General features: G+C 43.2%; 1 protein-coding gene across 1 annotated transcript in view; it reads left to right on the top strand.

Moving 5' to 3' along the window:
• WWOX (WW domain containing oxidoreductase) overlaps positions 1 to 26874 on the top strand; it is a 1095008-nt gene that overhangs the window by 73525 nt on the left and 994609 nt on the right. The gene's annotated exons all lie outside the window — the stretch shown is intronic.

The following is a 26874-nucleotide window of genomic DNA, read 5'->3' as shown; positions in this document are numbered from 1 at the left end:
GGACTTGAACTGTGGTCAACTATGTGGGAGTCCAGTGACATACCTCCTGACCCCAAATTACTTATTTATTTAATTTTATTTATTAGTTTTTTTTTTTTTTTGGAGAGATTTTCGCTATAGGGCGCGTGCGCTCGCCAGACAGAGAGAGACATAGAGACAGAAAGCAAGAAATCACCCCCCAGGGGGGATGGTCACGTCGCAATCCCTTCTCCTCCATTCTGCTCTTGGGAACTTGGGCACGCACGCACACGCGCCCGGCGTGAGTTTTAAGCCACCGGGTCTGGGACGCAAACCACGGTTGACTACATGGGAGTCCAGCGACATAGTCATTACGCTAACTGCTGGTTCCCTATTTATTACTATTTTAAAATTTTTCTATAGAGCATTTGTGCTCACCAGAGAGAGACAGAGAAAGAGAGAGAGAAAGAAAATGAGAAAGTAAATTGCCATGTCTAGGACTCAAATCATGGTCTGCCATATGAGAATCCAGCACCTTAATCACCGTGCCACCTGCTGATCCCTAACACAAATATTTTTATGCACAGAGCATACAATATAGACTGGAGAAGCTGGAAGTTTGAGATCAGGGTACCAGTGTGGCTGGGTTCTGGGTGAATTTCCTTCCTGTTTATGGATGATATATTTCTTGCTATGTTCAAACATGATGGAAAGCAGAGACAGAGAGTAGGAGCAGAAAAAGCTATCTTGTGTCTCTTCTGACTCTAATCCAATCCTGCGGGCTTTACTCTCATGACCTAATCACCTCCCAGTGACCTCATCTCATTGGGGATGAGGATTTAAATATACGAGTTTGGGGGATGGGTAGAAACATTCCATTCAAAGCACTCTGTCCCTGGTCCCCCAAATTTCTTTCCTGATATGCCAAATACATTTATCCCAGAAGCTTTAAAAGGTCTTAGCTCATTCTAGCATCAGCTCTAAAGTCTGTGTATTATTATTACTTTTTTTCGAGAGATTTTTGCTAGGGGGCACACGTGCTTGCAGTAGAGACAGAGAGAGACACAGAAAGTGAGCAGTCACCCCCTGGAAGGATGGCCACGCCATAATCTCTTTTCCTCCATTTCCCTCTTGTGATCTTGGGCATGCACGCATACATGTCTGGTATGAGTTTTAAGCCACTGGGTCTGGGACTTGAACTGTGGTCAACTATGTGGGAGTCCAGTGACATAATCATTATACCATCTGCTGGTCCCATGCATTTTTTTTAATGCTCATTATACTAGTAAATAGGCCTGTTTATCTTCATCTTCCCATCATTGTGTCAGTTAGCATTGGGGTGAGCTGAGGTAAGGAGCAGAAGACTGCTGTTCTCAGGGGGCATAGAGGTGACTGTCATCCCCTCAGTGGCCATGCCCTGATATGGGGGCGACTGGCCTTCCACAGGGGTAGAGTTACTGCTAGAGAGAGCTGGAATTGGTAGAGCCTGCCTTTTGATCCCAGGGGATTTGTCTGGAATGAGTCCCTGCCCCTCAGTCAGCTAGGAGATGCAGAGGTGACAGGTTTTGAAAACCCCGTAAAAGGAAGTTTTCAAAGTAGCTAGGGTGGCTTTAGAGTATGTCCACAAATTCTTTGATAACTCTCTCTTCAAGAGATAGAGCCTAATCCTCCTCCCCTGAAGTGGACTGGACTTGACTCACTCTTTGTTGGTGGAATGTGGCAGAAATGAGGAGCGTGGCTCCCTAGGAGGGTCCTGAAAGGCACTGTTGCTTCTTCCTTGCTTGTACTCTTGGGTCACTTGCTTTGGGAAAGGGCAGCTGAAATGTTGTGAGGACCCTTAGGCAGGCTTTAGGAGAGGCCCATATGACAAGGGACTAAGAGCACCAGCCTACATGTGCATGTGCCCTTTTGGAATCTTCCAGCCCAGTCAGACCTTCTCTGACTGCAGCCCCAGCTGTCAGATTCATATCATGAGAGGAGATCTTGAATTAACCCCACCCAGCTGTTAAACCACTTCCGAATTCCTAAGTCACAGAATTTGGTAAGATATGAGCTGCTTACTGTTTTAAGCCACTGTGCTTTGGGGATATTTGTGATGTAGCAGTGGAGCTCTGGTTTCAAGGGGATAAAGATCTCGGAGAGACTGGACTGTGAGTTCAGAGCACATGACAGACTGACTCAGCGAGCTCTTCTAACTGCCGGGAATCTTAGGTTCTCAGGTTTGCACCTATCCCCAGGTCACCTTGTCTGTCCTCGCTCTAGTGCAAAAACCACTTAAAAATTACTTGTTTAATTTTATTATTATTTTTAAAAATTTACTATAAGGCATGTACACTTATCAGAGAGAGAGAGAGAGAGGAAGAGGGAGGTAAAGTGAGAAAGCAAGGCACCAAGTCTGGGACTTGAGCTATGGTCAGCCACGTGGGAGTCCAGCACCTTAACCATCATGCCACCTGCTGGCCCCACAAAGAACACTTTTATAACATCTCTGATCAGGGATCATCTAGCTTTGGCATAAGCTTCCCCACTGAGTGCTAAGCCCCTCTCTCCCCAGGTATCCCGTCCTATTTTTGCACATCTCTTCATCAGAAAGTTATCCCATTTATTGAAAGTGGAATCTTCCTCTCCACATCTACCTACGGGCCCAGGTTCTGCCCTCTGAGTTCCACTGACTGCCTTCTTATCAGAACCCAGCCAATACTCATATCTCTCGTATTCCCTAAATAATAAATCCAAAGTTATTGAAGATATTGGGTTACTCAAAGTTGGCAATGAGACTGACCCATCTCATTTCTTTGCAACCCCTGTTCCCCTTTTATTATTGAAGCCTGGGCTGCGTGGATCAGGCCAGGCAGCTGGGGAGCCACCCCATACTCCGGTAGACTTCAGCAGGCAGCAGGTGGTGGGTCCCAGACCCACTCTAACATCCCTGAGTTAATGAATCAGTGCAGAGAGCACCATCTTCTTGTAAATGACCGAGGAACACGGCACTCACCTACCAGACAATGCTCCGATTCTCATTGTTCCGACTACAATGCTGTTCGTTAACTGGATAGCTGGGAGAAACTTCAGTGTAGCTTTGTAATGACTTTGTTGTTGTTTATTGAGAGGGACTAATTAACTTTGATTATTGCACTAATATTATGGCACTTTGACAGCCCTTCAGATTTATGACTCTGGGAAAATAAACAAATGAAATGCAGGTGCTGGTGCAGAAAGAAGAAGTTATTACTGAACTTTAATTACTTGGAATGTGTAGTCAGGAGAGAATTAGTTGATGAATTATGGACGCTTAAAATCTACATCAAATGGTAAGCATTAAGAAGACAAAAATAGGAGTTGTCGGGGAGGCTGGAAGGGTACTACTTTTAAGGCAGGAAAGGTGAGGACACACCTGTGATGGTCTCTGTGGTGTTTTGTTGATGAATCCCTTCTGTTTCTGATGCTGCAGAAACTCATTCAGGGCTTCTCAAAGCATGGTCCTGACCAGCAGCATCAGCCTCTCCTGAGAACTTGTTAGAAATGCAGGTTCTCAGACCCCACCACAGACCTCCTGGTTTACGATCTTTGTAGGTGGAAGCCAACAGTCAGCGTTCCGCAGTCCCTTCAGGAGATTCCAACACATGGAAAAGTTAAGAAACAGCCCTCTCCAGTTCTCATGCTGTTTGCTTTTTCTTTTATAAAAGGGCAGGTCCAAGTTTTCATCTTTGTTTATGAAAATCAAGCCACTTTACAACCCAGTTCACCAAGTAGTCCAAGACATGCACACTGTTTTTACGAACTCTTTACGTGTTTACTAAACATTTATAATGTAGTAGGTATCGTGGATGACATTGGACAGTTTAGAAGGACTTGACTAATGAGGCGACACCCCAAAACTGTGACTGAGGCTAGCATTCTGAGAGTGGCCCTCTGGTGACTCCTGAAAGATAGTCTCCCCCTGTGCTTCAAAGGAGGATCATTGAAGAAGCAAGTACTTGCAGATAGCTGTCAGCCCAGACAAGGGCAAAAGAGATTGGAGAGAAGGACGTGAACAGAGCATGTGTGAAGTTTGTCCCACGGAGGGTGAATTGTCAGCTTTGGGTGCTGCGTGAGGGAGGGCCACCAGAAATTGCTATTGGGGGCCGGGAGTATTCAGGATCCCAGATCCCACTCATATGAGAATAGACTTTATTTTCCAGGCCTGGACACCTGTTGAAGGATCTTTGTGGGGGTGATGCAGTCCACACACAGTGATATAGAAAATTAGATGCTCAGGCTGAATTAGGGAGGGACATAGAGGCTGGGAGACATCACCAGCCGCAGTCCAACGGTGGCTAAAATACCAGCTCTGTTCTGGAAAATGCGAGAAGCGTGCTGAGCAGACTTAAGTTCCTGACATTCGCAGAATACTTTCAAATTTATCAGCTGAATCCCAAAGGGTAAAAATAATCATTCCTTTCAATGGTCTCTGCTCTAAGAACCTTTAACAAATTGCCAGGAAAGTGTTCCTTACTTTTAGGAACTCTGAAAATGGAGAGAAACACGCTTGCTTATCTGCAGCCCTTTCTTAGGGGCATATGGCTAGCTACTGTGTTGTCAAAGCAGAGCATGTTGAGAGTGACAAGGAGGGCTCTTCACAGTCATCTCAGAGAGGAGAGGAACTGGGAAGCCTGAGAAACCTATTTAAGAGTGAACAGTTATCCTCGTAAATCCTAATAATCCAACCAGCATACAGGTGGGCAGCCTGGGCTGATTGGGTTCAGTATGGAGGGGACCAGGGCAGGTTGAGCTCACCCTGGCCCCATGTCCCTCCTGTTACTCAGCACTTTCCCTTTTTAAGACATTGATTTTATTCCCACAAAAGCTTGTTGGTCTCTACCCCCAGACTGTCTCTATTTCTCGGGCAGTTGCAAATATCCTTGTGACTCCAGATCTCTGTTGTCAGGCAGCTTGCTGAGTTCTCATTCAGGAGAGCCTTGCTTTCATAGTATTTCGTCTTCCTTGAGGAACCTTCTGGATCCCTGCCTCTTAAGGGTAGCCACAGGTATTTGAGAAATGGGCATGTGTTTCAATGTTAAACTGAGACAGCTCCTTTTGTGATGTAAGTCTTGTACCCAGAACTCATATAGTGACATTTAAAAATAGAGAGGGCCATTTTTGAATTGCTTTCTGTTAGGAATGGCTCATAGCTCATCTAGCCTGCAACTATAGATAAGTGAGAGGCAGGAAAATGTTTGCTCTGAACTCTTGGCCAGTTTGTAGTATTGGAAGAGATGCTAGGGCATTTGGCAGTTGTTAATGATTTAAGTAATATTGCAGGCAGGAGTCACTGTTTAAGGCATCCTTGCAGACCTGCCAACTCAGACATTTTTGGGGAGAAATTAAAGAAAAACAGCAATAATTCTGCTTTACTTTAATGTTTCTTTTAGTTATGTGTGACCACTGGGTTTTACACACTATTTTTGTTGTTCCTTTGAGAGTACAGCAAAGATATAAGCAAATTTATGTAAAAATATTATGAGCAATTCAGGTATGAATTAGTGAAGTCATTTGACTTTTTAGGGAGAGTTAGGAATTGATGATTACACTTGCATGTACTGTGGTCATAAAATGGTGACATTTTAGAATTGGAAAGAACTTTTTAAGATCATCCAGCTCAGGGACCAGAAGACGGTTGGAGTCCCAGACTCAGAGGCTTGAAACTCACATTGGGCATGTGTGCATGTGTGCATGTGTGCCCAAAATCCTGAGAGTGGAGGAGAAGGGATTATGTTATGGCCTCTCCCCTCCCCTCCCGCCATAGGGGGGGTGGTGATTTCTCACTTTCTCTCTCTGCAGGTGAGTACACTTGCCCTATAGAAAAAAACAAAGCAAAATAAAACAAAAATTCTCTTAAAAAAAATGTATCATCAAGTTTAAGTCTTCCACTTAACAGATGGAAATCTGAGGCCCACAGAAGGTAACTTAGGCTCAAATTTAAGTCTCCTTTTGAGGTGTACTGTCATGCTGTCTATTTGCCTACTGGGAAAGAAAAATGTGTGTGTTTGTGTGTAGACTTGCAGGACAGCACTATGGCACCTATTACCTCAAGTTCAATGGGATGGCTTGTTTGATCCTTCTGCTAATAATGATAATTATAGCTGGAACTGTATACTAGTCCTGTGCTAAAGGACTTTAAATGCATTAATTCAGTTCATCTTTAGGATAGCTAAAGATATCTATGAGATAGTTACTATTGTGATGATGAAGACACAGAGAAGGTCAGGATCTTGTCCAAGCCCACACAGCACGTCAGCGGCAGAGATTAAATGCCAGAGGAGGACAGAGCCTTGCTTGCTTTATTCTTCTCACTAGACCCTTGGTCTGCAGCATTTTTGTTGAACGAATGAGAGAGTAAGCCAAGTCGGACAGCTGAGCCATGGGAACTCTAACCTGGGTGGCAGTACCCTGACACTGAAGGAAGGGACAGTTTGTTTCTTAGGTTTTTGGAAACTAAGCCAACTGAAGGTGCAAATAACTAGATGTATTTTCTTAAGTCCTGAGCGACTATGTGAATTGATTTTCATATTGATGCTACTGAAGTGTCTCCAGTTTTTCAGCCATAATCTAGATCATTGAAGAAATGGTCATCATTCATAGTATAATTTGGTGAAGTATTTATTCTAGGACTTTAAAAATTATTAATCCCAATTTGGTACATCTCAGCTAACCAGCACCCTTAGTTATTCTGGAGAAATGGAAGCTGGTTGTAAGAAAGAGTGGACTCTGGGACCAGGAGGTGGCATAGTGGTTGAGGTGTTGGACTCCCACATGGCTGGCCATGATTCAAGTCCTGGACCTGGTGGCTTGAAAAGCATGCTGCAGGGATCAGCAGGTGGTATAATGGTTATGTCACTGAATTCCCATGTAGTTGACTGCAGTTTGAGTCCCGGACCCAGTGGCTTAAAACTCATGCCAGGTGCGTGTGCATGCATACTTGAAATCCTGAGAGGTGAATGGAGGAAAAGGAATTGTGGTGTGGCCATCCCTCCTGGGAGGTGATTTCTTACTTTCTGTCTCTCTGTTTTTCTGGCATGCGTAAACACTCCATAACAAAAATCTCTCTCTAAAAAAAAAAAAAAAAAAGAAAGAAAGAAAGAAAGAAGGAAAGAAGGAAGGAAGGAAAGAAAGGAAGGAAGGAAGGAAGAAAATCATGCTGTGTGTGCATGCCTAAAATCCCAGGAGGAGATTGGGATTGTGGTATGGCCATTTTCTTTGGGGGGTGATTTTTCACTTTCTCTCTCCTCTCTGGTGAGGGCAGACATCCTATGACAAAAACCTTAAAAAAAAAAAAAAAAAGAAAAGAAAAGGAGTGGATTTATAAATTAACTATTTTTTTTTTTTGGAGAGATTTTCACTGTAGGGCGCGTGCGCTCGCCAGACAGACAGAGAGAGACATAGAGACAGAAAGCGAGAAATCACCCCCCAGGGGGGATGGTCACGCCGCAATCCCTTCTCCTCCATTCTCCTCTCAGGATCTTGGGCACGCACGCACACGCTCCCGGCGTGAGTTTTAAGCCACCGGGTCCGGGACACGAACCGCGGTCGACTATGTGGGAGTCCAGCGACATAGCCATTACGCTAACTGCTGGTTCCCATAAATTAACTATTTTGAAGGACAAAAAAATGGACATCTTGTAGAAAAATTAGCTCAGGTGGCAGAACCATAGAGTAGAGGGGAATAAGTAAACAGGCCTAGGAGGGATCCTGGAGAATTTTGGTCTTTGTTGAGAGTGTATGTATCAAGGAGATAATGGTGGTCAGAAATTAGTGACTGCTTTAAAAATTGGAGACCTAAGATGATGTTAGGGTTTTGGAGGTAAATATTAAAACCCATTTATTTCCTCTTATTTACTGGAGGGTACATATACTTGCCAGAGTGAGAGAAAGAAAGCATCTCCAGTGGAGTAGAGGTCACAGTGCAATCCCTTTCCTCCACGTCTGCATCCCATCAGGATTTGGGGCATGCATGCACATGCACCGGGCATGTTCTTTAAGCCACAGGGGCAGGGATTCAAACTGTGGTCAGCCCTGTGGGATCTGTTTTTTTACATACAGTACTTACCCACTGCAATAGAATGGGCCCTTGTTTCCTATTATTAAGGTCAGAAAAACCAGGTTGGGTTGGCTTTGTTTCTAATGTATCTCTCCCTTTTCAATTAATAAGGAATTGTCCTGAAGTCTGTCAAGATAAATGTGCACTGAAAGAGAAATTAATGAGACAGACACACATGTAGAGAAGGAGAGAAATAGAGAGATGAGGAGAAACATATAAGAGATGGAGACACAGGAGAGAAAGAGACAGATCAAGAGGAAAAGCCAGAGATGATCACATAGAGAGAGAGAACCACCCTAGCTGTGTTTCTGAAGCTTTTTGGGTCAGCCTCTGCATAATTTGGGGGTGTTGGTCGCTGTTTTCAGCCTTCTCTGATCATTTTTTGCTTAGAAAGGAGGAAATTAGAATTGTTGAGCTATGATTTGTTCTAATCAGAAAGAAATTGTCTAACATAAATCTCTTCGTGAGTGCTGGAAAAGCCCTAGAGCGGTCAGGAAAAAAAATATCAATACTGTGCAAAGGAGGAGTGATTGTTCCAATTCGTGGCTTAATTGACTTTAAGCCTTAATGAAACTCAGGCCAGAGTGGGTGGTGTACTTGGTGGCTGGGATCAACGGTGAAGTCTGCACTGGGAGAAGGGTATCTGGGGTGGTTATTTGGGTCTTTGCAATTGATGGCAATTTTCTAATTGACTGGGGCTACCTAATACCAGATAATCATTTTCTCTTCCCATGAAGAGAGTAAGTTTTGTTTTTTTTCTGACTAACACAGTAATTTATTTTAAATTACAGCTTTTTCTATTGGAAGCATTCATTTATGCTGGATTATTCCCCAAGTGAAATTTCACTGATGCGGTGTAATTAAATATAGATTTTTTAAAAAGATAGTATATATTTTAAATTTATAAGTGGATGAACTGGGTGTACATAAAGACTTTATTTAAGAAGAATAAATAGCCTACCCGATCTCCATGATGGGCACTGGAAAGGTTTCATTTTGTAGCAGCGCATCCCTGGTCAGCCCGAGACTCTGTTGGGAAGGGCTGTGAAAATTCGCTGACTCTATCAGTCTGAAGGATTGAGCTATAAAATCTGATACGTGGGCTGAAGTGACAGAAACAGGGTCTGGTCTGCCCCAGTTTGCATCCTAGTTCTGCCACTGAACACAAACCAGGTGACCTTTCCTTCCTTTTGCCTCAGTTTACTCGTCAGTGACATGGGAATAATAGTACCCACATTATAAGGTTGTTGTGAAGATTAGCCCAAGAGCTTAGAATGTGCCTGAGTATCTAGTGTGTCTTCTCCAAGCACTAGCAATAATAAGAAAAAAAAATACAGTTTGGAGCCCTTGGTGGCCCCTACCTGTCTGTCCAGGCTCATGTCTGATCATTCTCTTCCTGTTCCAACCACATCAGACTCACTGCTATTCTCAAACCTTCCCAGCTCCCTGCATCTTGGCCCCAAATATTTCTGCTCCCTGGAAGGACCCCAATAGGCTTGTCCTGCCAACGTATGTCTCCACTCCTGGGCACCTGTCCCAGCACGCTTGCCTGGACCTCTCCTCCCCTCTCTTGCTGGCCTCTCCTCTTGCTCAGCACATCGTCACCAACCCCTTTCTCAGACTCCGACTGTGCACGCGGCACTAGCAATACAGCAGTGATGAAGAGAGTAAAGGGTCCTGCCCCCGAGGGGCGTACGTCCGCGCTGGGGTTTTGAAACACGCGTTCATCACAGCACTGATCACATCGTGCATTGACTGCCCATGATCTGCTGCTTTAGTCAGCGGACAATTACTGATACTTCATTGTGCACCAGGTGTCCCTAGATGCAGAGCACATGCAGGTACGTAAGGCATTGTCCTCGCCTTCAAGGAGTCTAAGTGTGGGGACAGACGTAAATTAATATCAGTAGCGGCAGCAGCAGCTCCACTGCATGTGGATAGGGAGAGGAGGAGCAAGGTGTGGTTTAAGGCCTAAGCTCAATAACCTTGGGCGGGAGCAGATGCAAAGCTTGCATTTCTCATCTTTTTTGGGTGGTGTGCAACCAGTTGGTTAGAAGTGTGGAAGGTTTTTCTTTGACTGTGGCAGCGTAGTTAGTGATTGAGAACACGGACCTTAGAATCAGGCCAGCCAAGGATGGCATTCTGGTTATGCCATTCCCTAGCACTGTGGTGGTCTCAGTCAAGGAGTTCCTCTGTGTTCTTGTCGGTCTTCCTATGGCACATGGGGATATTGTGTCCCAGCATCATCGGGGTTTGTAAGGATGGCCTGAGATAATGCTGCCTGTTGGTGGTCAGGTGCTGCTCACCGAGCTGAACGCTCATGAATGTTACCTCTTTGTGCCATGCACATTTTAAGTTCTGACTTTTGGAAGGGTCCCTATCTGTACCTCTTCCTGTTCCCAGCTCTTCTGCCTATCAGGGGCTGGCCTTGGGGCCAGAAAGAACCTCCTACAAAACTTCCTCGCTGCGGTAGTGGATTTTGTAGGATGGTGATGGTTTCCAGAAACCTCTGGTCCATGAGCCAATTTGGAGAAAATGGAATCATTCCCTCTGTTTCTCGGCTCACATTCTAAAAGCCTGCATGAACACTTTGGGCAGGCTTCAGCAGCTTCACATCAAGCCTCAATCACAGCTCCGAAATAAAAACATTCCCCCATGGCTCTCTGTGCGCGGAGCTGGATTCTGCTTGGCACAGACCTTGGTGCTGGCGATAACACTTCCCTCACCATATCAAAAGGGCCCAAGCAGCCAGAATCCACTTAACATGCTCAGTGCTTCACCATATGAGGATTAAAAAGAAAGAAAAAAATGTAGGAGCTGTCAGGATCCGAGTGTTCAGTGGCACTTCCAGAGAGAGGTAGGATAGGCCTTTTGAAGTCTTTTGAGAAGTAGTTTTATATTCAAATTCGAGAGTCGAGCTGGGATAGGCAAGGGTCCTTATGTAGTTCGCTGAGTGTTTTTTCATCATGTCAGAGAAATTGACCTCATTATCACCACGTTTACATTCTCCTCTGCAAAGACCCTTCTGTAGAAATAATCTTGAGTTTAGTAACTGACAATCATAAGCATTTTATGATTTGTGGAGAATTTATATCTGAAAGAAAATGGATGAATTAAAAATATTAAACAGCTTAGCCGGAACCCACACGGATGAATTGTTGAGATCTACTTCTCCCCTCTTATACTATAAACATATGGCATGAATTTTCTGCTCTCATTACAGATGCTGAGAGAAGGCAAAGACAAATATTTATATTACATTCATGTTTTACAGTAAAAACACTGTTCGGTTTGTTTATACAGTTCCACTGTTACAGTTTTTATGGTTGGTAATGAAACCACTGTAAAACTGAGCCTGGGTTATATAGCAGAAGCGATAAGCCCTAATATTCAGGGAGATATGCTGGGTTGAACAGTTGATGTCACATGGTACAGAATCAACAATTGAATTATGTGTTAGGACAGGCTAAGTTGTGCCATAATAACGAACAACTTCAGCCTCTCTGGGGCTTCAAACAACAAATGTTTATCTTTCTGGAAGTGCATTTCCATCCTGAGTTGCATGGAGGGCTCTGTTGGGTGGGATCTCACTCAGAGCAGCCTGCATTGCTGGGTGTTGTGAGTGAGGAAGGGTGAGGCATGCATGGCTGTGCTCTGGCCCTTCCAGTTCCTGCTCAGGAGCCCCACCTACCACTTCTGTTCACACTCCGCCAGCCAACATCCAACTTCAAGGAGCAGGGGATGCAAACCCACTCTGTGTCTGGAAGGAAGCGGAGAACTGGAATATTAGCCAACAGCCCTAAAGACTCCTTTCACAATCATTTCAAGTCTTTTTGTGATTATTTAATTGGTAGTCATTTTTTAAAGCAACTTTGAATCAGAAGGACCAGGAAAGGCATTAAAGACCCTTCTGCCCTCTATACCTAAACCCTTTAAAATTGATGAGACTCTATCTTCATTTGAAGATGATGCGAATAGAAAAGATTCACAGCTTTTCCCAGGAATACATCACAATACATTAACATTTCCAAAGCCACGTAGCGTTTTCAAGTTGAACTGTAAATTTTGTTGTGTTTATGTGTACGTGGATGTGTTTTTAATAAGTCTTTACATCTGGAAGCTCCTGGGTAGAGCTCCCCTCCTCCTAGATACATTGCCCTTAGGTGGTGGCCCTTGCCACTGTAAAGGGGCATGAAGTGTTGGAGATGTGCATTCATCCAGAGGCAGTGAGAGGTGTCATTATGCAAATAGCTCAAAGGGACTTCTGACAGCAGTGTAGAGGTGGCTTGAGCCCTGAACTAGCCAAAACAGTGGCCTCTGGTCACATGTGGCAGATGAGTGCTCAAAATGAACAGTAAAATCCTACCAGATTCCAAAGACTTAGAATAAAAAGTGTGAATTATTTCATTAATATTTTCTATCAGTTCCGTGCTGAAATGTTAGTACTTTAGATTTACTATGTTAAGTAAAATTGTGTCTGTTTACATAAATAAATGAATAAGAGTGTAAAATTATTTAAAATGATGTTTTCTAAAAGACTAAAGTAGAGGTGTCAGTGAGTAGTGTGGCAGTTGGGGTACTGCCATATGGCTGATAATGGTTCAAGTCCCAGACCCGAAGTTTTATATATAATAAAATATCACACTCAATGTGTATGTGTGTGCATGCCTGAAATCCCAGGAGGAGAATGGAGGAGATGAGATTGCAGCGTGGCTATCCTCCCCACCCCCAAAAGGGGTGATTTCTCACTTTTCCTTTCACTGTCTCCCTCTGTCTCCAGTGAGTGCACACTCCCCATGTCAAAAACCTTTAAAAAAAATAATAAAAAAGACCAAAGTAGGGAGCCAGTTCCATGGTGCAGCAGCAATGTGGTGTGGAAGAGAAGCCATATCCCACATATTAAGTCAGTTTAACAGTATTTCTTTCTTTTTTTTTTTTTTTTTAAGATTTTTGCTCTAGGGTACATGTGCTTGCCAGAGAGACAGAGACAGAAAGCAAGAAATTATCGCCAGAGGGGATGGCCACGCACAGTCCCTTCATTCTCCTCTCGAGATCTTATGCACACATGCACCCACACCCAACTTGAGTTTTTTCTTTTTCTTTTTTTTTTTTTTTTTTTGGAGAGATTTTCACTGTAGGGCGCGTGTGCTCGCCAGACAGACAGAGACATAGAGACAGAAAGTGAGAAATCACCCCCCAGGGAGGATGGTCACGCCGCAATCCCTTCTCCTCCATTCTCCTCTCGGGATCTTGGGCACGCACGCACATGTGCCCGGCGTGAGTTTTAAGCCACCGGGTCCGGGACGTGAACCGCGGTCGACTACGTGGAAGTCCAGCGACATAGCCATTACGCTAACTGCTGGTTCCCGCCCAACTTGAGTTTTAAGCCGCCTGGTCCATGACTCAAACCGTGGTTAACTACATGGAAGTCCAGCAACATAACCATCATGCCATCTTCTGGTCCCACTATTTTACTTCTTTTTAAACAATATTTGCTTCTTTTTACCTCTTTTTTTTGACATGGATACTAGAAAAAATTACATAGGTGATTTTAATTTTTTTCTTTTGGTTACCACTAATCTACAGGGTAAACATCAGGGAGAAAAAAAATACAATTGGGTATTTTATCAATCTTTAATTGTTAGAATATACAGTTCAATCTGATGGTTTATATCCTGTGACTTGTTGGGATTTTCTACTTATTCATTCAAAATTTTTTCCCTATTTAGATAGAGCATGTGTGCACACCTGAGAATGAGAAAAGAGAGCATCCTCCATGGGGTCTGGTCACACCCCAGGCCTGTTCCTCTGGCTCTCCAGCCTGTCAGATCCTGAGCACTTGTCCATATGCACAGTGTGCCCCTAGCTGACCAGGCTGGAGATTCAAACTCTGGCAGCCAGTGGGATCTGGCTTCTCTTGAGCATCATCATATTGCTGTTGTACTGGCTCTCTACTTGATTTTATTCTTTAAAGAAAGACCGTTATTTTAAAATCAATTTATACTCCCACAGAAGTACCAAAGGTGGTGCAGATAGTTGTACCTATCCTTCACCTACCTCCCCTAGTGATGCATTTTATGTAACCGTAGTACCACAGTCAAGTCTAGGAAACTGACATTGGCATGGGAGGATTAACTCATCCGCAAATTTGGATTCTTCTAGTTTTTGCCTATACTTACTTGTGTGTGTGTGGGTGTTTATGAAATGTTATTACATATATACATTGGGGTAACTGCCATTGCAATCATGATATAGAGCTGTTTCAGTTCCCAAAATAAATACCCTCTACATTTTTTTTATTGTTTGAGTTAGATCTTAACCAGGGCTATTACTGAGGGTAAAACTTTTAGGCAACTCAGTAGCAAAAGATACTCTTGGCTCCTCTGTCTATTTCTTTGCCCATCTGTCACACCCTTCACAGGTGACTGAGTTATGCCATGTTTCAAAATTGTTGCTGGGCAGACTCAAAGAAGACTACAGTCAAAGAATTCATACTCTTTGGAGTGTTACAGAAGTAGTAGCACTAGAAGGTGCAAAGTTATATGATAGAAATTGGTGCCTTGACCCGCCTAAGAGAAGAAAATAGCACAGAATCTTTTTTCCAAGTCTAAGGGCCCAGGTTTCCTGTCCTTGCATTACCTTGACCTAAGCAGAGTTAAGAACAGTTCAGACTGTAGTAGATGGGACTTTCTCATTCAATTGTAAAGGATAAAGGAATGCCCTTCTCTATAGGCATTTCGTATGATCCTAACAGGCCAACTATCTGTGTATTGTAATTTTCACTGGATCTGACACACACTTTTGTTTATATATAATAAAATTATTTATATACGTGTGTGGGATCTGACTCCTTATGCACAGGGCTTAGCTGCTGAGCTGCAGGGCCGTTCCTCTATAAGCTTGATTTTATCCTCATGATGGCTGTCTAATTGCATGAATATAGAAGCTTCAAGAACATGTCCTGGCATATTGGGCATGCAAAGAATAGTATACTTCAGTTACTTTATCTTATTTGTTACATGACTGAATGAGTGAATAGATGAAGAATGAATGAATGAATTTGAATCCAGTCTCAATTAGCTTTCTACTTGGAGTTTCAAAGAAACTAAGGAACTGTAATAAATTATGTAAAAGCAAATCATAAAACAATGTATAGAAGCTAGATGAATTTTTATTTCATTTCTTGTTCCAGTTTTTCCTCTAAGTCTTCATTTTTATATTATATAAACAATTGGATTAGAGCAAATGCCTTGGTTGTGGTAGGTAGGTTCTGGGGATTTTAGTGACATGATGGGTGTTTCCCAAGCATTAAGACTTTCTAATGTTTCCATTTCCATTAAGCATTATGGATGAATTCCAAGAAATTAATTAATATACCATCACTTCATTTGTTGTAATTCCTCACTAGGGTTATGAGAACTTGGGAGTGTTTGGTTTTTTATTTAGTTGATTAAAAGCTACTTTCTATGGGTGTCCAACTAGCTATTTTCCATGGAATTTAGGACTTGTCAATGTCTATTTAATCAATATGGTTTAAAGTGGGAAGAAGAGTTTTCATCTCAACATTGCATAGTTCAGTTGCCCAAAACAGAAAAATAGAGTTTTAAGGCCATAGTTTGGTAGTTGGGGTTTTCCTTAAAAGCCCCTGAAAAGTAGTACCATTATTTGGAAGTTTTAAGGAGCTATTATATTAGAAAATATTAACAGCAAGTATCACTTTATGAAGTAGACACTTGCTATGGTTTGGGTAATGTGTTTTCCCACAAAGGTTCATCTTTTGGAAATTTGGTTCCTAGTGTAATGGCATTAGGAGGTGATGAGACCTTTAAGAGCTGGGGTTTACTGGGCGATGACTGAACCACAGAGGTATCAACCTAATGAATGGGTTCATGGTGTCTTGTGAGACACAGTGAGTTCTAACTCTCATAAGAAGGGGTTAGTTCTGGTGAGATTTGTTTGTTATAAAAGAAAGGTAATTGCTCCCAGGTCGGTCAGTCTGTCTGTCTGTCTGTCTGTCTCTCTCTCTCTCTGAATGCACCCTCCATCTTTCCTGCTTCTGTCAGCCATGTTGTGATATAGCTGGCCTAATGCCAGCCTAGTACTTTTGTACTTTTCAGCCACTAGAATCATGATTCAAATAAACCTCCATTCTGGGACCAGCAGATGGCATAATGATTATATCACTGGACTCTCACGCAGTGGTCTATGGTTCAAATTCTGGATCTGGAGGCTTAAAACTCACACTGGGTGTGTGTGTGTGTGTGTGTGTGTGTGTGTATTTGCGTGCGCGCATGTGTCTAAAAATCCTGAGGAGAGAATGGAGGAGAAGGGATTGCAGTGTGGCCATCCTCCCTGGGGTGATTTCTCACTTTCTGCCTCCCCATCTCTCTGTCTTTTTTCTGGCGAGTGCACGTGCCCTATAGCAAAAGTCCTCTCTAAACAAAAATAAATTAAAAAATAATAAACTTCCATTCTTTTTAAAAAGAATTATTTATTTTAACTTTACTTATTTATTAATTTATTTGTTTTAATTTGACCAGAGAGGGATGGAATGAGAGCAAGAGAAAGAGAGAGGGGGGGAGGAGGAAACGTGAGAAAGCAAGCCTCCAAATCTGGGACTCAAACGACATTTGGCTATGTGGGAATCCAGTACCCTTAACCACCACGCCATCTGGTGACCCCAGTAAACCTCCATTCTTTATCATTCACCCAGCCTTAGATATTTCTGTTAGTGACACAATGGTGTACCTTAGAGCAGGGGTGTACATAGACCAAAGTACGGTCCGGGCTGGAAAATCACTGGCTTAAATATTGCTATTGACGGATCCATGGATGTTAAAATCCTTACTGTTATGGGTAGAGGGAAAGGGTATGCCTTTTGAAACCACATAAGTGATTTTCCTTAGGACCAGTGGAGAAAATGAACCCCTCATTTGACCAGGCCAGGTACATCCTGGTCATGGTTTGATTCCATACTTGGATAACAGAAGAGATGAATAAAGATTACATAGAGTCTGCTATAATACTATTAAAGAATGGTGGGAAAGAAGGAGACTGTCTGAGAAGGAGGGCTGAGTGAGGTGGCAGGAAGGCAAGACTTGGAGGGGCAGTCAGAGGTGAGGTCAATACCAGAGTGCCTGACTTTCCTGTTGAAGCAGTATTTGGTCTGAGCTGTGGCTGAAATTAAGCCACTCATTTGGAGGGTGGAGTTGCAAGATGCAGCTTTGGAGCTGAGCCAAACCAGAAAGAAAAGGAAGCATGGTTTCTTAGGACCTAACATAGGTAGGTTCCAGTGGTGGCATGGGAAGGGGCAAGTTGTGGCAAGTTAATATAAAAGATCTTCAGGATTTCAGCTCACCTGCGTAGTGGAGACCTCCCCTCTGTGGTAGCCCATCTCTTGAAGACTTGCTCTTGGTAGCTATGAACACTTTTGCTGTTTTGGTGACATAATATATAGGTTATCCTTGTCTCCATCCTGTCTTTTACTGTGCAAGTTCATGAGAGATGTGAGTCTATATGTCTCGCAATAATGCTGACTCATGTGTCTAACTCCAGAGACAAGTGAAGAGGATCATAGCAGAGCTATATATCGGGTAGATAAAATTGTGACAACAGTTCTTGCATCTTTTTTTTTTTTTTTTTTTTTTTTTAGAGAGAGGTTTTTTGGTTTAGGGCACTTAAGTCTACTTTTTGATAAAGACAAAGGATCAAGTAATTAGCAGTCACCCAATGGTGACACAGCAATAGCAACCGAACCCTTTTTATCTTTCTCCAAGAACTTCCCTCCTGCTCAAAGTCTTCCCCACTGTGCCAGCTTTTGTCTTTGTCCAGCACCTCTGTCGACCCTTGTTATTAACAGCTCTGCCGTAGGGACTGTGGGAGTGAAGGTGGTAGTGGTGGTTTGCATACACTTATGGTACCTAATACTATAGTCAAAATGAGCCAGGTCAGTCAGCAATCAGTGGAGAAGATGCAGTCTTTTGTCAGTTGCAAGGATGTTTATGTGGGGTACTGGCAGCCATGTTTCCTGCAACCAGGAGACAGAGTAAGAAAGATAAAAGTAAGCTGAGATGAATGAGAACAAGAGTTCCTTCAGCCAACCTCACTCACCCTTGCTATATCATGGGGTTGCTAAATCATGGGGTTGCTAAATCTCCCTTTTTGCTTGAGCTAGATTTGGCCACATTTCTGTTACTTGCAACCAAATCAATCCTATTCATTGTAATATACCTGGTGACTCTCTGGCCTCTGAAGGCTATGCCTGGTGAGTACTCTTACTCTTAAGTTTTCCTCCTATCCTATAAATGGCTACAGTTCATATCCACTGCAACCACTTCTATTGCACGGTCATGTTAGGAGGGTGAGTGGAGCCCATTGAGTGTGATTTGGCTCACGTCCTCACCAAGGGTTACTATAATCACACTGACATGAAAAGAAGAAAGCATGTTGGATCCTGGAGTCAAAAACACTTTGAATTCCAGCTCAGTTTCTAAGCGGATGTCCAACCTGAGCCAGGTAATCAGTCTCTGAGATGACACTGCATACTCCGTGGAGTTGTGAAGATGATGGGGCTACTGAATGGGAAGTTTCGGACTGAGTGCCTCCCGTTCACTGTACGCCCACTCCCTTTACTTCCTCTGCAAACACCACTCATTGGTGTTTATTTGGGACCCAGACTATCAGTAATTTGATAACAACATGACTCTCAGGAATCTTTACTTGAGTCTGGTGTCTCTGGTCTGCAGTGTCCACACACTGATGGTGAATAGCAGATTTAAAGTGACTTGTTTTATTTTCCTTTCCCTATTTATGACTAAACTGTAGAGTAAAATATTCTCCAGTGAATATTCCTCATTAAAAAAGATACATCAGGCAACTTGACACTACTGACCATCACCCATCACAAAGCACCAAGAGCCTCCCTGGGCCAGGTCGAGCAGCCATAAGGCATCCCTGTGAGGATTAGGAAAAGGGTCCCCTCTTCTTGTGGCTTCCAGCCGGCCCAGCTGGCACACAGATTGGAAACAGACTGCAGGCTGGATTGCGGCCGACCTTACCACTTAGGCTGTTGAGCCATATTGAGCCGGACCAACCAGCCGTGGACTCTTCCTTCTTTCACAGGCAGGGAAGGTAGGAAAACAGGCATCTGCTGACAGAATATTGCAATGCATTTTCTCCTATATTTCCATATACTTACCTGAGCTTTGAAGAAAATGCTCCAAACATATATCTACAGGGTTCCAACATTTTAGGAGATTGCATTTGAAAAAACGTGGATATCTGTTTTGTATATATTACACATAACGTCCCATGTGTCTATGCTAATTCCTTTTGATGAGTTTCAGGGTTCTTTCCTCCTATACATGATTGCTGCTTTATAGCTCCAGTTTGGTGGAATTAACATAGATTTCCCACATGGGGAAGGTTTTGGATGGGGATTTAGAGCACGGCAGGTTCTTGATCCTTGGAAGAGACTCTTATCTGAGGGGGGATTTGAGAACAGCATCGGAGAGTGGGAGGTACGGCTGTATGGGAAATGAGTTGGAATAATTAGAGTGGTTCTCAGAATTCACAGAATATTTGATTATAGAAGTAACTTTCCTGAGAAGTGATGGAATGCCTGTTTTTGGAATAGTTTTTAATTAATTTATTTTGGTTACATTTAATGTGTGGCATGCAGAGAATACTAAAATTTGATGATGTATAACCAAGAATTATGTGGGGAATGGCAAAGATGACATTTCTCTTTACTTTTTGAGCAAATTAGGCAGCTTCTCTGTGTTTCCATGTCTTCATACACAGAAAAGGGATAAAAATAGGACCTATGACCCTGGGTTGTTGAAGAAATAAATGAGTGTATATCAGAAACTTAGATCAGTTTCTGGCCTGCACTGAGCACTTTGTAATGTTACTGGTATCTTGTTGCTGTTGTCTTACCAGTGACCATTGATCACTTTTTTACTTTTTAAAGGATTTTCCCATAAAGTGTGTACATTCGCCAGAGAGAGAGAGGAACAGTGAGAACAAAAGTGAGAAATCTTCTCCTGGGGGGATGGCCGTGGCACAATTCCTTCTCGAACTCCATTCTCCTCTCAGGTTTTTGGGCATGCACACACACGTGCCTAGCATGATTTTCAAGCTGCCAGGTCTGGGATTCAAACTATAGTCAGCATATGGGAATTTAGTGCCTTAACCACCGCACCAGCTAAGCTCCTACCTTTTTTTGTTTTTTAATTGTCACAGAGTATATGTGCTTGCCAGAGAAAGAGGGAAAAAACACCCTCTTACCATTGGGTGTGGCCACATTGCAACTCCTCCTCCATTTTTCCATCTTGTTGAGATTTGGGGCATACACACACACACACACATGCCCAGTGTGTTTTTCAAGCAGCTGAGGCCAGGATTTGAATTGTAGTCAACCATGTGGAATCTGGCTCCCCTAACCACCAGGCTATGGTGCTGGCTCACATTTCATTACTTGGAAGCTTTTATTATAAGGTAATGTTGATGTAATCTTTTCCTTATCCCTTTTGTGATAGCAGTTATAAAGTAAACCCTTTTATCCATCGGGTGAGCATTTACTTGTTATAGTCATTTATACTTGAATGTCTTGAATTCTGTGACTTAGGTGAACGATAGAAACCATGACTTGAACTTTTGGTAAAAACTTTCCCAGTTAATGGGCAAGGATGGGCAATGGGTCAGCTTTTGCTGCAGTAACAAGCATCCCCAGACTCTCAAGGGCTTACAGAAACCTAAGTGTGTCTGTTTGCTGATAACACATGTGGGTTGAAGGTTGGCTGTGGCTCTGTGGTCTGGGCTGGGCTTGCCCAGCATCAGCTTCACATGACCTCCACTTCCAGGATCCAATCTACATGAGATGTCCCTTGAGGCTTAGGTGAGCAGAAGCTCCAAGGGCCTTCTGTTTAGGCACTGATACACTTCATATTCCAGAAATCATATCAAATCTCATGGCCAAGACCAACATAAAGGGGTGGCAGGAAAGTATACTCCACCTACAGGAAAGCATGGCAGAGGCTGGGAGGGAGCCAGAATTGTGAACAGAGAATACAGTCAGTCCAAGATGGTTTTCTTAATACAGATATCATTTATCTGTCAGTGAAACGCCACTTCAGAAGTTTGTTTAACCTCTTGTTTCAAGCCTCTAGAAGTAGTTAAAACTACAAATACACAAGTCAAAAAAAAAAAAAAAAAAAAGAAAAGAAAAAGAAAAGAAGGTACATCTAAGTCAAGAAAATATTGGCCAGTCCTAATTCTGAGATTCAGACCAGAGTCTTCCCAGGGACCAGCTACCCCAGTGACCTAGCATTTCTTGCCTGAGCAGGAAATGCAAGCTCAGAGTCCTCAAAGGAGGCATCCAGATTTATGTCCTATCCCAGACTTCTCTAATCGAGGCTGTTTTCTCTCTAGATGCCTTCGTCAATCAGTAATTAATTTGAAATCCAAAGTTTCATTAAGTGTTATTGAGTTCTCTCACGCTGACATTTGTAGTGCTGTATTTCTTTAAAATCACAAACCATTTTTCATACTGTCGTTTGCATATTTTAAGAGAAAAGATTGCAGGTCTGGTGTAAATGACCCAGTTTTCTGGATATATTTACTTGAATGTCATAAACTTATTATCCTTCTCTTCCACTTCATTGCTTTTCTTCTTTGCTCAAGTATTTTGAAATCATATTTAAAATATCATTACAGCCTCTGAATTCTGTTGAAAGCATAAATAAATTTTATGGGGGGAATATTTTGAAAACAATACCAAGTAGCTGGTCTTATTTAGATCTGACCTCACATAGTTGTGGCACCATTAGAAATCATGTGGAAAATATGCGTGGATGTTTAGAGGATGCTAGAGGCTGGAAGTGAGAAAGTATCAACACCATATGGACGTATGAATATAGATGCTTACAGGAGGAGAGGCAGACGGAGCCAAAAGTAATTAGAGATATTCCCTTTCGTTTGTTTGTTTGTTTGTTTGAATTTTTGCAGGGTTGGGTGAATGAGATTAAAGATATACCTTTTTTAAATTTAATTTAATCTTAACATTTTTGTTGTCTCTTGAGTCAGGGAGATTTGTTACCTTGGTGTCCTATGGACAGGTTTATTGGACCTGCTTAGTAGGTGATATATATATATATATTAAGATTTTTCTTAATCCAAATTTCTGGCTTTTCCTAAAAATGTTGTAAGATGTGTCAATAATTAATTAGAACCATTTCCTCTACAGTAGCCATTGGAGAGCCACAGCCATTGGGCTACAGCCATGGCTCTGAGCTGCTCCATGGTGGTGGGCCCCAACAAGGGCCACCAAGTGACCAAGAACCAGAGCAAGCACAGGCAGAGGCACAGCTGCCACTGCGGCTGCCTCACCAAGCGCTCCAGGTTTGTGGGGGACAGGATCTGGGAAGTATGTGGCTTCGCCCCCTAAGAGCGATGTGCCATGGAGCTGCTCAAGGTCTCCAAGGACAAGTGGGCCCTCAAGGTCATCAAGAAAAGGCTGGGGAGGGGGCAGCAGATAGAGTAGAGGTTATGTCGCTGGACTCCCACATGGCTGATTGAGGTTGGAGTCCTGGACCCAGTGACTTGAAAATCACACCTGGCATGTGTGTGTATATGTGTCCAAGATCCTGGGAGAAGAATGGAGGAGAAGGGATTGTGGTGTGGCCATCCCCCGAGAGGGTACTTTCTCTGAGTTCTTAATTTCCCTCTCACTGTCTCTCACTTTCCCTCTCACTATCTCTGTCTCTCTCTGGCGAGCATATGCACCCTAAGGCAAAAACCTCTAAAAAAGAAAAAAGAAAAGTAAAGGGTGGGCACACACATCCCTGCCCAGAGGAAGCTGGGGAAACTGAGCGATGTCCTGGCCACCATGTGGAAGGCAGCTGCCAGGGACTGAGCCCCTCCCTGGTGTGCGGATAAAACCTCTGTAGGAACTGAGGGTTGCTGTCTCTCTGTCTAGGACCATTTCCCCCTCATGGGGCCCAGAAGCAGGCAGACAGAACTAGAAGTGCTTTTAATCATAATTAAATAGTTTGATGCCAAAAAAAAAAAAAAATTAGCTAGGACTGAATACCCATTCCTTTTATGAGCTGGGCAATCACTCCCTTCCCTTCACCCATCTTTGGCTCTTCTGCTCCTTTGGGAGCAGAGTAAGTTCATTACTGCCTTGGTAACAGAAATACCTGGGACTGGGTGATCTAGAAAGAAATTGAGGTTTATTTACTCACGGTTCTGGTGGCTGGAAAGTCCCAAGGTATCCCAAAATGGAAGGAAGCAGAACTTTGAGCAGAGAAGAGCAAAGTCTATAGCCCTGTGGTGTCTGCCTGCCTCATGCCCTGTCCTTTATGCATACTAGAGCCAGTTATGCAGGCCCCACTCTACTGGGATACCATGAGGGATTAAGTTTTCACTGAACACCTTTACACTACAACCGTGTTTTAAAACATGACGTTTTAGGGCCATCCAGTCTCCACCCACTCAGACCAAATTGCAAAGCGTGAATACTTGGGGGACAGACCATAACAGGGTGTCACCCATGCCTGGTTTCACCGCTAATCCTCCTCACTGCTGATCCTTTTAAACCTCCTGTACTCTTTCTTTTATCCGTAGCACTTATAACCTGCTGACATTTTGTTTAATTTCATTATGTGTTCTATTTCTTGTTTCTGGACTATCTCCCTCAGATAGAAAGATACAGAAAGCAGTTTGGCACAATGGCTTGTCCTTAATAAATATTTGTTGCAGGAATAAATGAATGTGTTTGTGACCGAGATGACATTTGAGTTTGCAGCTTCTTTTATGCTTTGTACTCACTAAGATCCCATTGGGTTCCCCAGACCTGCCAAGCTGTTCTGCTCTCCACTCCTTGGGTCAGTGCTGGCGTCACCCCTTTCTGAGCCCACCTTGCTCCTAGCCCCTTAGTCTCTCCTCCTGGAACAGTTGGCTGGAGCTTGGGCCTGTGTGAAACTTTCCTCAGTGTCTGCAGACCAACTGGACTCTGCCCTTTTATTGAACCCAGTGGAGCCAACACCTGCCAGTTTTTCTAGGAAGACCGTGAACTTCTTGAGGGACTCAGATACAGCATTTCATCACTGGAACCCACTCCTGGGTAGTAGGTGGTGGTTAAATGACCTCCAAATGAATTCAGGCATCTCAACTACTCCTGGAACCCACTCTACTGGCTAGTAGGTGGTGGTTAGATGACCTCCAAATGAATTCAGGCATCTCAACTACTGTTGGTCGTGACACTACAGTAACCTTCTAGAAATTTCCACATGTTAAGATTGAGAGAGAAGTGAGAAAGACTGAATTGAACTCCAAATCAGTTTTTATTATTTTTTTCTTTAACTTTAATTGTTCCCCCCCCCCCCCCACGAGGTCAAGAATAGAGAGCCACCGCTCCCACACACACACAACAGCAGCCCCAAGAAGGTCCTGAAGCTGTGATCCACTCCCAGCCTCAACCAGCCCCAGATCACGGGTATGTGAATGCTTACGTAGTCAGGGAGGTCCCTGGGTGTGAACCTGGAACTCTCCCATGTGGGTCAGCCTGGCAGAACGTCCTGTTTTAAACTGCTGCTCTCCATCTGGGTCCCTCACTCCAAATCAGTTTTCGAATTTGTTTTCTCACTTCCTGTTTCTTGGGTCCAGGAATGTAAGATGAAAACTAAGGAAAGAATAGACGAAACTCTCGCTGAAGCACTCTGGTTTCCTTTTATTGGAGAAGAACATTACTCTGTGCCTTAAGGCACTGGCAGGCCACACGTGACCCTCTGTTTTACAGGCAGTGATCACTGAATTTACTGTGAGGACATGTGAAATCTTGAAATAATACACCTTTCCAGGAAAAAAGTTTAACCAGATGATCGTACCTTTTAGCCATATCTACAATTAATTTGAATGTATTGTAAGCTGGTTAAAATATTTCATTAATGAAGAAGGTAGGCCTAGCTTATTGTAAATACACTACTAAGTGTTTATAGTACCTTTCATATTTTACATGATTTCCTTTATAATTCTGCTTATCTTTTCATTCTAATTCCCTGAAGGACATATAAAAGAACCCCTAAAGAGAGTAATTACTGCTGTACTCTTTAACCAAGGCTCCTTTTGCAAAGAGAAATCTGAGCTGCTTTTTAAAGAAGGCCGTTTTTAAATAAAAATGCAAATAAGCTACTTTGTAACCACATTAATTACCCACCTAGCCTCTTATTACCATGTTTGTATTGTTTGCAAATACTATTTACAGTCGTGTGGAAATTAACATTACTGGTCCTGAGGAAAGATTGTGGTGGGGAGGTTGTGCTTGGGAACCAATTAGGGCGAACCTTGTCTCCACCGAGGCTCTGGGGAGAAGGCAGCCTTGCAATGTCAAATAATAGCATTAGCTCTGACTGCACGGGCAGAGCTCTGTAATTATATTATTGGGCCTATTTTGCTTCTGCAATGAATTTCATTGCCTGCATTGTAAAATCAGCAGGCAGCAAAGTTTCTGCTAATGATTTAATGTACTCTCTGATCATTCTGGACAAAAGTCATGGTAAGATCCACCAGGCAATTTTATAAGCCCCCACTGACTGCTGCCTGGCTTGAACATTTTAAGTGAGAGCAAAACACGATTCTAATCCTTGTTTCCTACTGAAATCCTTCCCACTCGAAAGAGAAAAGTGCTTGGGCAATATGCAGTTTCCAGCATAAGGGGAAGGTGATGTCGCATTGCAAACAATGACAGTAGAGTGAGCTGGGCCCAGCCCTGGGCCAGGCTTCAATATCAGTCCCTTGATTGTGTTGCTTCATTCCTTGGTATCTTGGCACCATCTGTGAAATCATCTCCTCTTTACAGAAAGGTAACTGAAGCTCAGAGATGTTAAGAAGCTCAGCCAGGGTCACTCAGTTGTCACATATATCTGGGGACCATTTTCAGTTACCATGACTCCAAAGTCACCTGACTCTTTTCCACATATCACAATCCCAGGATGCACTGGATCCAGCGCCAGTATAGATACACTTCCGAAAGGAGACAGGAGTTAGCACAGGCACTCCTCGCTCTTCAACCAAGTCCTGGGCCTATGACTAGGCCGTTAAGTGAGCGGGTCGATAAGTGAGGAACTTGAAAGTGGCGTCCTGTGGTGTGTCCTGGCTCTACAAGGTACGCGTTTCTAAGTAGGTATCACATGGCACCACACTAGAATCGCATAATCCTCTCCATACAAAAAACGCTCATTAGATAAGTGACAAGACACACCACATCACAATAATATAAATATGCTGTAATTGTTTTTATTTATTCTGAATACTACTAAAGGTGTACAGTAAAGTACAAATTTATAGGTGAAATATGTGGTCTTGCATGATTGTGAAGGCTTCATGTAGTGAATGTTAACTGACTATGGGAAGAAGATCAGGACTGAGAAAGGGGATTCCTAAGACTCACACAGAGTGAGAACAGGGATGCCCCATGGTGGAGAGCCAGGGGAAGTCCCAGCAGTCATTAAACAGGTAGACCATTAGGTGAGGAGTTGCTATAGCTCACAACACCAAGGTATAATATATGTGATATATGTATTTTTTTTTTTTGAGAGAGATTTTTGCTATTGGGTACTTGCACTTGCCAGAGAGACAGAGTTAGAGAGACAGTGAGAATTCATCCCCGAAGTGGATGGCCACACCACAACCCCTTCTCCTCCAGTCTCTTCTTTGGATTTTGGGCACACATGCACATGCACCTGGCATGAGTGTTAAACTACTGGGTCCAGGACTTGAACTGCGCTCGACTATGTGGGAGTCCAGTGATGTAACCATTACACCATCTGCTGGTCCCT

The sequence above is a fragment of the Tupaia chinensis genome, unplaced genomic scaffold, assembly GCF_000334495.1.
Source record: "Tupaia chinensis unplaced genomic scaffold, TupChi_1.0 Scaffold000355_1, whole genome shotgun sequence".
Taxonomy (NCBI): Eukaryota; Metazoa; Chordata; class Mammalia; order Scandentia; family Tupaiidae; genus Tupaia; species Tupaia belangeri.
This window is presented reverse-complemented; position numbering and strand designations above follow the sequence as displayed.